The following is a 13,457-nucleotide window of genomic DNA, read 5'->3' as shown; positions in this document are numbered from 1 at the left end:
TTTTCAAATTGGCATACAACGGTATACCTGTAAGGCATGTAATTTTAATTCATTCATTAACCCAACCAATAAAAATGTTTACTGTGTACAATGTGCCAGACCAAAAACTAGGTATCGTAAGCTTAACAGTGAACAAAATAAGTACAATCCTTGCCTTCCAGGAGTCAGAATTCATCCCTCCATTCATTCTTTATTTCACAAGTATTTACTGAGTCTCACAAATCTACTGGACATAATGCCAGGCCTGAAGATATAAAATAATTCCCTGGTCCTCCTAGTATCTCTGTATTCTTAATTTTTTCCTCAGTTCTAATGGCTTATTTTATACAAAATTTCAGCTCTGCAACTGAAAAACAACTATGATTGCAATTATCAGTAGTCCAAGACAGTATCTTTCAAAAATTCCAAACTACTAATTTTCAGCAATTTTTTTCAACTAATTAAATCCTAATCAGGTTTGTCCCATTTGAGATTTCATTAAAACTGAAGTGTTTGCTGTTTGAATGCTGTTTTGAAGTAAACACAGCCAGAAGGAATAAGCATTGTTAGGGCTTCATTTTCCACAAGGTTCTGCTTCCCTGCTCTCCTCATTCTAAGTCTTAGAATTTGGCTATTAAATATACATTTGTATATCCATCCTAATGTGTTTCTTAAATTGTTTTTATTATGACAATGAAAAGAATTAGTTCTAAATGCATAAAATCAGCTTCTAATTCTTACCGAAGAAGACGTAAGAGGAGTCTGAATATTCTCCCACGTGAAGTGTTCTATCATGCGCTCCCAGCTGCTCCTGGCGGCTTTCTCCCTGAGCGGGTTTTGCTTGGTGCACACCGGAGGCTGGGCCTGTGGGACACGATGGAGTTCCTGCGAGTCCCGATTGCGGGCTGCAGCGGGTCAGCAGCCACGTCGGCCTCCACGGCAATCTATGAATTTTCCTCAGGGCAAACGACATGAGGATTGGTACATTAGTGGGGAAGACAAACATGGAAACAAACACTCTGAAGACAGCAAGCAGCTTTTTGGCCATCACTGATGAGTCATACACACTACTGAAATGAATGTCAGGAACACATCACGGGATGTGGATGGAAGCATGGTGCCCCCGGAACGGCATCCTTGGCTTCACTGTGCAATCAATGATGCTCCAACAACAAGAACACGACTGCTGATAAGTTCATTTGGACAAACCATGAATTCATCGAAGTGGCACTCCAGAACAATATGTAGTTTATTCCACCAGAAAGAAGATTCAGGAGTGCACCCCACCTTCAACATCTTACAAGTAAAGACAATGAAAAACAGTTTAAACACATAAAATATAGGACTTTTCATGTAACTGCCCTTTTACTGCTTACTATTAACTTGATTAAAATTGTTTGACTGGGCTTCCCTGGTGGCGCAGTGGTTGAGAGTCCGCCTGCCAAGGCAGGAGACACGGGTTCGTGCCCCGGTCCGGGAAAATCCCACATGCCGTGGAGCAGCTGGGCCCGTGAACCACGGCCACTGAGCCTGCGCATCTGGAGCCTGTGCTCCACAACGGGAGAGGCCACAACAGTGAGAGACCCGCGTACCACCAAAAAAAAAAAAAAATTGTTTGACTAAGGGAAAGAAGTGTCAAATTAGAGAGTCAAATCAAAAAGTGGAACTAAAGTACATGGAGGTCATTCAAATGCAAACTACATGGATTCCTCATAAATTACTGGTGTCAAGGTAGGAAGGAAAGAGATGCAACGTTGACAGGAAGTTACTAAAATAACAGGCCAAATAAATTAAAAATTTGATTCTTAAAACATTGGGCATCAGGCAACACATGACAGTGATCTGTGAGAAACGTGCCCTACGATTGCCCCAACTTCCTGCCTTGAGAGTTTTTCCAGGCTACAGCACGGGGATGGGGAAAGAAACCAGGCTGAGTCCCGGAGCTTCCCTGAGTTGAAGAGACAGAGCTGAATGTTCATGGAGGCCCAAGCAGCTAGAACTCACAGGGGAAATGATGGTAGAGGAGAGAGCTCTGATTTAGGCAGAGAAGAAAGCAGCTTTTAGTTTGCATAAGACCTACAAATGTTTCATCAACTGTTCAGAAGTAGTTGGCTCTAGGGTCTTATCCTGTGTAAAAGAAACAGCTCTCTCATCCCTGTGGTTGAAACAGCACAGTTTTGCAGCTTGACAGGTAGGGCCTAGATTCCCAAAATGGTTGCATTTGAAGGAAATCTTCTTCCTGGTTTGGGTACTAACATAATAATTTCTATTTTGGTCTGGCCAGCTAAATGATGTAGTTGGTGAATTGATTCCTAGTATTGAATCAATATGAACAACAGCCTATACCATCTGAGATGAAATTTAACTCTCTTCCTCTGTAGGGTTCGGTGGTTAGAGATGGTTCTTCAAAGGCCATCTCCAGTGCCTTTGTCATCCATGATGCCTGCTCTTAATCATGTGAATATAAACAATTCACTTTCTCTTATAATTATCGTATACTGACTTCCTTTCCTTATTGACATATCACCAACACTGATCATCTCACACTTTAAAATCTGAACTTACTGGGTCTTTATTGTCCATCTTTTGAATCACCAGCTGTCCTTCTGTATATGTGAGGATATCAGTGTTCACTGAGAGTGTCTTTCTTGATTCCCCTCGTGCCATTCTCTTCTGGACTCATTATATTGCTAGTGCTCATTGTACTATTCTCTAATATTTATATTAATAGGACTCACTGCACCAGTCTCTACTCACTGCATACATTCTTCCTGTAATGTACAGCCATGTCTCCAACTTCCAGCCACAAGATTAAATCCCCATTGATTTCCAGAGCTCTTGACAAGTATTTCCTGTTGCCTTCTGGATCTTTCTACCTGCATATCCTACAAGTACCAGAATATATGAATTTTCCCTGTTCCTGATTCCAATTAACAGCACCATGATTCACCAAGAGATCCAGACCAAACTGCCACCAGCACCACCACAAAACCTCACCAAGTGCTTAGGCTCGAGTCTCTCAAATTGACCTACTCTATGCCTCTTAAATATTACTCCAATCTGTATGCACGGTCCTTTCCATACTCAGGCTTACATGCATCCTTTTAATATGGATCTCTTTGGAATATAAAATGGGCCATTTTAAACCCTTCTTTAAAAGAACAAGTGTTCTTTAAACACTTGCTTTTAAAAAGATGTTCTGTTTAAGCAGCACAGAGAACAGGAAAGAGAACATCCTTTCCTTTACAAACATATAGAAATAAAAAATAAAATATAGCAAAATATTTTAATACAGAGCTGAACTCAAAAGACAAAAAGGGAAATCAACCAGAAACAAAGCAGGAGTCAAAGCCAGAACATTAAACTCAAGAGCTGAAATAATAGTACAGCCTGGTGGTATATTGGATATATTTGGCCAAAGGGAAAATATCCAAGTAGTGACAGAAAATATGGCCTTGAGGCCATGCATGTGATGAAGATGAGTTCACAACACAAGAGAATCAACAAATGTAACAGAGAGATTACCACTACAAAGAATATGGGATAAAGTAACAGGCAAAGTGCTTATAAAACTATCTCCTTAAAACTATTAAGGAGGTAAAAAATTAAGAAAGAAGGAAAGGGTGATACTTTTTAAATGGCAATGTAAAAAAGAGAAATTATAATATCATAAGATGAAAGATTTAGTAACTAAAATTAAAAACTCAATGAACTGGAGAACAGCAGTTTAAATATAGTAGAAGAAAGAATTAGTGAATTAGAATATAGGTGAGAAATTTATGCATAAAGGAACACAGAAAATAAAGAGATGGAAAATAGAAAATAAAGGTTAAAGTATAAGATCTATCTGAAGAACATAATAGAAAGCCAGCATATATCTAATAGGAATTAGAATGAAAGAGATGGAATATTTGAAGAGGTAAAAACTGAGAAACATTTAGAATTGACAAAAAACATGAATTCTCAAATTTAAGACTGGGACTCAGTAGAGATTGTCACCAGATGAAAGAAAGTCTCAAATTTAATTCTGAAATTTAAGAAGCATATCAAAGGGCATAAATAAAAACCAATATCCTGGGACTTCCCTGGTGCTTCAGTGGTTAAGAATCCACCTGCCAATGCAGGGGACACGGATTTGAGCCCTGGTCCAGGAAGATCCCACATGCCGCGGAGCAACTAAGCCCATGTGCCACAACTACTGAGCCTGAACTCCAGAGCCCACAAGCCACAACTATTGAGCCCGTGAGCCAAACTACTGAAGCCTGTACGCCTAGAACCTGTGCTCCACAGCAAGAGAAGCCACTGTGATGAGAAGCCCACATGCCCCAAAGAAGAGTAGCCCCCACTCGCTGCAACTAGAGAAAATCCGTGTGCAGCAATGAAGACCCAACACAGGCAAAAAATAAATAAAATAAAATAATTCCTTGGTAAGATAGGAATGGCTTTACCAGACCCCAAAGAGAATTAAAAACAACAACAACAACAACAATATCCTTCCTATATACATGATAGTGAGACTGAAAAATATAAACATAATAATCTTTTTTTTAACTGAACTATAGTTGATTGTATATTGTATTTGATTCAGTGCACAACATAGTGAGTCAGTGTTCTTGCATATTATACTCCATTATAGGTTATTACAAAATAAAATGTGTAATTTCCTGTGCTATGTAGGAGTTTGTACCTGTTAATCCAATACCCTTAATTTGTCCCTCCCCACTTCCCTTTCCCCTTTGTAACCATAAGTTTGTTTTCTATATCTGTGAGTTCACTTCTGTTCTGCATATACATTTGTTTGTATTATTTTTTAGATTCCACATAGAAGTGATATCATACAGTATTTTTCTTTGTCTGACTAATTTCACTTAGCATAATGCCCTCCAAGTCCATCTGTGTTGCTGCAAATGGCTAAATTTTGTTCTTTTGTAAGGCTGAGTAGTATTCCATTGTATGTACATACCACATATTCTTTATCCATTTATCCATTGACAGACACTTGTGTTGTTTCCATATCTTGGCAATTGTAAATAATGCTGCTGTGAACATTGGGGTGCATGTATCTTTGCGAATCAGTGTTTTTGTTTTGTTTTTTTCAGATATATACCCAGGGGTGGAATTGCTGGGTCATATGGTGAAAGCATTTCCTCTAAAAACACAAATAAGACAAGGATGCCCACTCTTGCCATTATTATTCAACATATTTTTGGAAGTCCTAGCCATAGCAATCAAAGAAGAAAAAGAAATAAAAGGAATTCAAATTGAAAAAGAAGTAAAACTGTCACTGTTTACAAATGACATGCTACTTTACATAGAAAATCATAAAGATGCCAACAGAAAACTACTAGAACTCATCAATGAATTCAGTAAAATTGCAGGATACAAAATTAATATACAGAAATCTATACGTTAACAACAAAGTATCAGAACAAGAAATTAAGGAAACAACCCCATTTGCCATCACATCAAAAAGAATAATATACCTAAGAATAAACCTACCTAAGGAGGCAAAAGACCTGTACTCTGAAAACTATGAGACACTGATGAAAGAAACTGAAGACAAACAAACAGATTGAAACATATACCATGTTTTTGGATTGGAAGAATTAATATGCTAAAATGACCATATCACTCAAGGCAATTTACAGGTTCAATGCAATCCCTAACAAAATACCAGTGGCATTTTTCACAGAACTAGGACAAATAATATTAAAATATGTATGGAATGACAAAAGACCCAGAATTGCCAAAACAATCCTGAGAAAAAGAACAAAGCTGAAGGTATAACCCTTCCTGACTTCGGACCATACTACAAAGCTACAGTAATCAAAACAGCATTGTACTGGCACAAAAACAGACACATATATCAGTAGAACAGGATAGAGAGCCCAGAAATAAACCCACACACTTATGGTCAAATAATCTATGACAAAAGAGGCAAGAATATACAATGAGAAAAGACAGTCTCTTTAATAAGTGGTGCTGGGAAAACTGGACAGCTACATGTAAAATAATGGAATTAGAACACTCCCTAACACCAAACGCAAAAATAAACTCAAAATGGATTAAAGACCTAAATGTAAGATCAGAAACCAAAAAACTCCTTGAAGAAAATGTAGGCAGAATGCTCTTTGACATATATCACAACATATTTTTTGGATTTTTCTTTTAAAGTAAAGAAAATAAAAGAAAAATTAACAAATGAGACCTAATTAAACTTAAAAGTTTTTGCACAGCAAAGGAAGCTATCAACAAAACAAAAAAACAACATACTGAATGGGAAAAAAAATTTGCAAATGATATTACCAATAAGGGATATTACAGATGTTAATATCCAATGTTACTATCCAACATCTATAAACAGCTCATACAACTCAACATCAAAAATACAAAAAACCTGAGTTAAAAATGGGCAGAAGAACTGAATAGACATTTTTCCAAAGAGGAAATGCAGATGGCCAACAGGCACGTGAAAAGATGGTCAACATTGCTAGTCATCAGAGAAAAGCAAATCAAAACCACCATGAGATATCACCTCACACCTGATGATAAAATGGCTATCATCCAAAAGAACACAGATAACAAATGTTGACAAGGATGCGAAGAAAACGGAATCCTCATACACTGCTGGTGGGAATGTAAATTGGTGCAGCCACTGTGGAACACAGTATGGAAGTTTCTCAAAACTAAAAATAGAGCTACCATGAGATGATCATGATTATATCTTTCCTTTCATTAATGTGGTGTATCAGTATCACATTGATTAATTTGCATATGTTGAACCATCCTTGTGACACTGTAATAACTCCAACTTGATCATGGTGTATGAACCTTTTTAGGTATTGTTGGATCCAGTTTGCTAATATTTTACTGAGGATTTTTGCATCTATATTCATCAAAAATATTGGCCTGTTATTTTTTTTTTTTTGTAGTATCTTTGTCTCTTTTTGGTATCAGGGTAATGGTGGCCTTGTAGAATGAATTTGGGAGTGTTCTGTCCTCTTCAATTTTTTGGAATAGTTTGAGAAGAGTAGGTATTAGCTCTTCTTTACATGTTTGGTAGAATTCCACTGTGAAGCTATCCAGTCCTAGTCTTTTGTTTGCAGGGAGTTTTTTTTTTTTTTAATTACTATTACAGATTCAATTTCATGTCCAGTGATCAGTTTGTTCAAATTGTCTGTTTCTTCTTGATTCAGTCTTAGAAGACTGTATGTTTCTAGAAATTTGGCCATTTGTTCTAGGTTGTCCAATTTGTTGGCATACAACTGTTCTTAGTATCTTTTTATGATTTTTTGCCTCTGTGGTATCAGTTGTTATTTCTGCTCTTTCATTTTTTATTTTGTTTACTTGGGTCTCCTCTTTTCTTCTTGGTGAACATGGCTAAATGTTTATTAATTTTATTTATCCTTTCAAAAAACCAGATCTTGGTTTCATTGATCTTCTTTATTGTTCTTTTGTCTCTATTTTATTTATTTCCTCTCATATTTATTATTTCCTTTCTTCTGCTGACTTTGGGCTTTGCTTGTCCTCTTTTTTCTCATTTCTTTATTTCATTTTTTTAATTTAATTTATTTTTTTTTATACAGCAGGTTCTTATTAGTTACCACTTTATACATATTAGTGTATATACGTCAATCCCAATCTCCCAATTCATCACAGCAGAAGCACCACCACCTCTGCTACATCCCCCTTTTGGTGTCCATACATTTGTTCTCTACATCTGTGTCTCAATTTCTGCTCTGCAAACCGGTTCATGTGTACCATTTTTCTAGGTTCCACATATATGCGTTAATATACGATATTTGTTTTTCTCTTTCTGACTTACTTCCCTCTGTATGACAGTCTCTAGATTCATCCACATCTCTACAAATGACCCAATTTCATTCGTTTTTATGGCTGAGTAATATTCCATTGTGTATATATACCATATCTTCTTTATCCATTCATCTGTCAATGGGCATTTAGGTTGCTTCCATGACCTGGCTATTGTAAATAGTGCTGCAATGAACATTGGGGTGCATGTGTCTTTTTCTAATTCCTTTAGATGGTAGGTTAGATTATTTATTCGAGATTTTTCTTGTTTCTCGAGAAAGGTCAGTATCACTATGAACTTCTCTCTTAGAATTGCTTTTGCTGCATCCCATAGATTTTGAAAAGTTGTGTTTCCATCTTTTTTCTATGAAGACATTTTCTGATTTCCTCTTTGATTTCATCTTTGACCCATTGGGTTATTTTAGTAAGATGTTGTTTGATCTCCATGTGTTTATTCTCTTCCCATTTTTCTTTCTGCAGTTGATATCTACTTGCATACCATTGTGGTTGGGAAAAAGTGTTTGATATAATTTCTATCCTATTAAATTTGTTGAGGCTTGTATTGTGACCTAAGATGTGATCTATCCTGGAGAACATTTTATGTGCACTAGAAAAGAATGTGTATTCTGATTATTTTGGTTGTAATGTCCCATAGATATCAACTAAGTCCAATTGCTCTGTTGTGTCATTCAACACTGCTTTTCTTTACTGATTTTCTATCTGGATAATATGTCCGTTGACGTCAGTGGGGTGTTAATGTCTTCTACTGTTATTGTATTATTATCAATTTCTCCCTCTGTGTCAGTTTAGTATTTTCTTTAAATATTTCGTTGCTCCTGTATTGGGTGCAGGATTGTTAGCGAGTATATCTTCTTCATGTATTGAGCCCTTCATCATTATATGATGCCCTTGTTTGGTTTTTCTTATATCCTTTGTTTTAAAATCTATTTTGGGGCCCTGAACCAAGATGGCAGAGCAGAAGGACGTCCTTTCACTCTCTCTTACGAGACACCAGAATCACAACTAGCTGCTGGACAATCATCAACAGCAAGACACTGGAACTCACCAAAAAACATACCCCACATACAAAGACAAAGGAGAAACCACAATGAGACAGTAGAGGGGCACAATCACAGTAAAATCAAATCCCATAACTGCTGGGTGAGTGACTCACAGACTGGAGAACAATTATACCACAGTAGTCCACCCACTGGAGTGGAGGTTCTGAGTCCCATGTCAGGTTTCCCAACCTGGAGGTCTGGCAATGGGAGGAGGAATTGCTAGAGAATCAGACTTTGAAGGCTAGTGGGATTTGATTGCAGGACTTCAACAGGACTGGGGGAAACAGAGACTGCACTCTTCGAGGGCACACACAAAGTAGTGTGCACATAGGACCCAGGGAAAGAGCAGTAACCCCAGGAGAGACTGAGGAAGACCTACCTGCTAGTGTTGAAGGGTCTCGTGCAGAGGCAGGGGTAGCTGTTCACTGTGGGGACAAGGACACTGTCAGCAGAAGTTCTGGGAAGTACTCCTTGGTGTAAGCCCTCCCAGAGTCTTCCATTAGCCCACGAAAGAGCCCAGGTAGTCTCCGGTGTTGTGTTGCCTCCAGCTAAACAATGAACAGGGAGGGAACCCAGCCCCACCCATCACCAGAAAAGTGGATTAAAGTTTTACTGAGCTCTGTCCACCAGAGCAACAGTCAGCTCTACCCACCACTAGTCCCATCAGAAAACTTGCACAAGCCTCTTAGATAGCCTTATCCACCAGAGGGCAAACAGCAGAAGCAAGAAGAACTACAGTCCTGCAGCCTGTGAAAAAAAACCACATTCACAAAAAGATAGACAAGACGAAAAGGCACAGGGCTATGTACCAGATGAAGGAACAATACACAACCCCAGAAAACAACGGAATGAAGTGGAAATAGGCAAACTTCTAGGAAAATAATTCAGAATAATGATAGTGAAGATGATCCAGGACCGTGGAAAAAGAATGGAGGCAAAGATCGAGAAGATACAAGAAATGTTTAACAAAGACCTAGAAGAATTAAAGAACAAACAAACAGAGATGAACAATACAATAACTGAAATGAAAACTACAGTAGAAGGTATCAATAGCAGAATAACTGAGGCAGAAGAACAGATAAGTGACCTGGAAGACACAATGGTGGAATTCACTGCTGCAGAATAAAATAAAGAAAAAAGAATGAAAAGAAATGAGGACAGCCTACTAGACTTCTGGGGCAACATTAAATGCAACAACATTCGCATTATAGGGGTCACAGAAGGAGAAGAGAGAGAGAGAGGACCCAAGAAAATATTTGAATAGATTATAGTGGAAAACTTCCCTAACATGGGAAAGGAAATAGCCACCCAAGTCCAGGAAGTAGGGAGAGTCCCATACAGGATAAACCCAAGGAGAAACACACCAAGACACATAGTAATCAAATTGGCAAAAATTAAAGACAAAGAAAACTTATTGAAAGCAACAAGGGAAAAATGACAAACAACATACAAGGGAACTCCCATAAGGTTAACAGCTGATTTCTCAGCAGAAACTCTACAAGCCAGAATGGAGTGGCATGATATACTTAAAGTGATGAAAGGGAAAAATCTACAACCAAGATTACTCTACCTGCCAAGGATCTCATTCAGATTCGATGGAGAAATCAAAAGCTTTACAGGCAAGTAAAAGCTAAGAGAATTCAACAACACAAAACCAGCTCTACAACAAATGCTAAAGGAACTTCTCTAATTGGTAAACACAAGGAAAGAAAAGGACCTACAAAAACAAACCCAAAACAAGTAAATTGGTCATAGGAACATACATATCGATAATTATCTTAAATGTGAATGGATTAAATGCTCCAACCAAAAGACACAGGCTTGCTGAATGGATACAAAAACAAAGCCCATATATATGCTGCCTACAAGAGACCCACTTAAGACCTAGGGACACATACAGACTGAAAGTGAGGTGATGGAAAAAGATATTCCACGCAAATGGATATCAAAAGAAAGCTGGAGTAGCAATACTCATATCAGATAAAATAGACTTTAAAGCAAAGAATGTTATAAGAGACAAGGAAGGACACTACATAATGATCAAGGGTCAATCCAAGAAGAAGATATAACATTATAAATATATATGCACCCAACATAGAAACACCTCAATACATAAGGCAACTGCTAACAGCTATAAAACGGGAAATAGACAGTAACACAATAATAGTGGGGGACTTTAACACCTCACTTACACCAATGGACAGATCATCCAAAATGAAAATAAACAAGGAAACACAAGCTTTAAATGACATAATAGACCAGATAGATTTAATTGATATTTATAGGATATTCTATCCAAAAACAGCAGATTACACTTTCTTCTCAAGTGCTCACGGAACATTCTCCATGATAGATCACATCTTGGGTCAAAAATCAAGCCTCAGTAAATTTAAGAAAATTGAAGTCATATCAAGCATCTTTTCAGACCCCAACACTATGAGATTAGAAATGAATTACAGGAAAAAGCACGTAAAAAACACAAACACATGGAGGCTAAAAAATAGGTTACTAAATAACCAAGAGATCACTGAAAATCAAAGAGGAAATCAAAAAATACCTAGAGACAAATGACAATGAAAACACGATGATCCAAAACCTATGGGATGCAGCAAAAGCAGTTCTAAGAGGGAAGTTTATAGCTACACAAGCCTACCTCAAGAAACAAGAAAAATCTCAAATAAACAATCTAGCTTTACACCTAAAGGAACTAGAGAAAGAAGAACAAACAAAACACAAAGGTAGCAGAAGGAAAGAAATCATAAAGATCAGAGCAGAAATAAATGAAACAGAAACAAAGAAAGCAATAGCAAAGATCAATAAAACTAAAAGATGGTTCTTTGAGAAGATAACAAAATTGACAAACCATTAGCAAGACTCATCAAGAAAAAGAGGGAGAGGACTCAAATCAATAAAATTAGAAACGAAAAAGCAGAATTTAAAATGGACACCACAGAAATACAAAGCATCCTAAGAGACTACTACAAGCAACCCTATGCCAATAAAATGGATAATCTGGAAGAAATGGACAAACTCTTAGAAGGGTTTAACCTTCCAAGACTGAACCAGGAAGAAATAGAAAATATGAACAGACCCATCAAAAGTAATGAAATTTAAACTGTGATTAAAAATCTTCCAGGAAACAAAAGTCCAGGACCAGATGGCTTCACAGGTGAATTCTATCAAACATTTAGAGAAGAGCTAACACCCATTCTTCTCAACCTCTTTCAAAAAATTGCAGAGGAAGGAACACTCCCAAACTCATTCTGCAAGGCCACCATCACCGTGATACCAAAACCAGACGAAGATACTACAAAAAAAGAAAATTACAGACCAACATCACTGATGAATATAGTTGCAAAATCCTCAACAAAATACTAGCAAACAGAATTCAACAACACATTAAAAGGATCATACAGCATAATCAAGTGGGATTTCTCCCAGGGATGAAAGGAATCTTCAATATACATACACAAATCAATAAATGTGATACATCATATTAACAAATTGAAGAATAAAAGCCACATGATAATCTCAATAGATGCAGAAAAAGTTTTTGACAAAATTCAACACCCATTTATGATAAAAACTCTCCAGAAAGTGGGCATAGAGGGAACCTACCTCAAGAAAATAAAGGCCATATATGACAAACCCACAGCTAACATCATTCTCAATGGTGAAAAACTGAAAGCATTTCCTCTAAGATCAGGAACAAGACAAGGATGTCCACTCTCACCACTATTATTCAACATAGTTTTGGAAGTCCTAGCCACGGCAATCAGAGAAGAAAAAGAAATAAAAAGAATACAAATTGGAAAAGAAGAAGTAAAACTGTCACTGTTTGCAGATGACATGGTACTATACATAGAGAATCGTAAATATGCCACCAGAAAACTACGAGAGCTAATCAATGAATTTGGTAAAGTTGCAGGATACAAAATTAATGCACAGAAATCTCTTGCATTCCTATACACTAATGATGAAAAAGCTGAAAGTGAAGTTAAAGAAACACTCCCATTTACCATTGCAACATAAAGAATAAAATACCTAGGATTAAACGTACATAGGGAGACAAAAGCCTTGTATGCAGAAAACTATAAGACACTGATGAAAGAAATTAAAGATGATACAAACAAATGGAGATATATACTATGTTCTTGGATTGGAAGAATTAATATTGTGAAAATGACTATACTACCCAAAGCAATCTACAGATTCAGTGCAATTCCTATCAAATTACCAATGGCATTTTTTATGGAACTAGAACAAATAATCTTAAAATTTGTGTAGAGGCACAAAAAGACCTCGAATAGCCAAAGCAGTCATGAGGGAAAAAAACAGAGCTGGAGGAATCAGACCCCCTGACTTCAGACTATACTACAAAGCTACAGTAATCAAGACAATATGGTACTGGCACAAAAACAGAAACAGAACAATGGAACAAGATATAAAACCCACAGATAAACCCTCACACCTATGGTCAACTAATCTATGACAAAGGAGGCAAGGGTATACAATGGAGAAAAACAGTCTCTTCAATAAGTGGTGCTGGGAAAACTGGACAGCTACATGTAAAAGAATGAAATTAGAACACTCCCTAACACCATT

The sequence above is a fragment of the Delphinus delphis genome, chromosome 11, assembly GCF_949987515.2.
Source record: "Delphinus delphis chromosome 11, mDelDel1.2, whole genome shotgun sequence".
Taxonomy (NCBI): Eukaryota; Metazoa; Chordata; class Mammalia; order Artiodactyla; family Delphinidae; genus Delphinus; species Delphinus delphis.
This window is presented reverse-complemented; position numbering follows the sequence as displayed.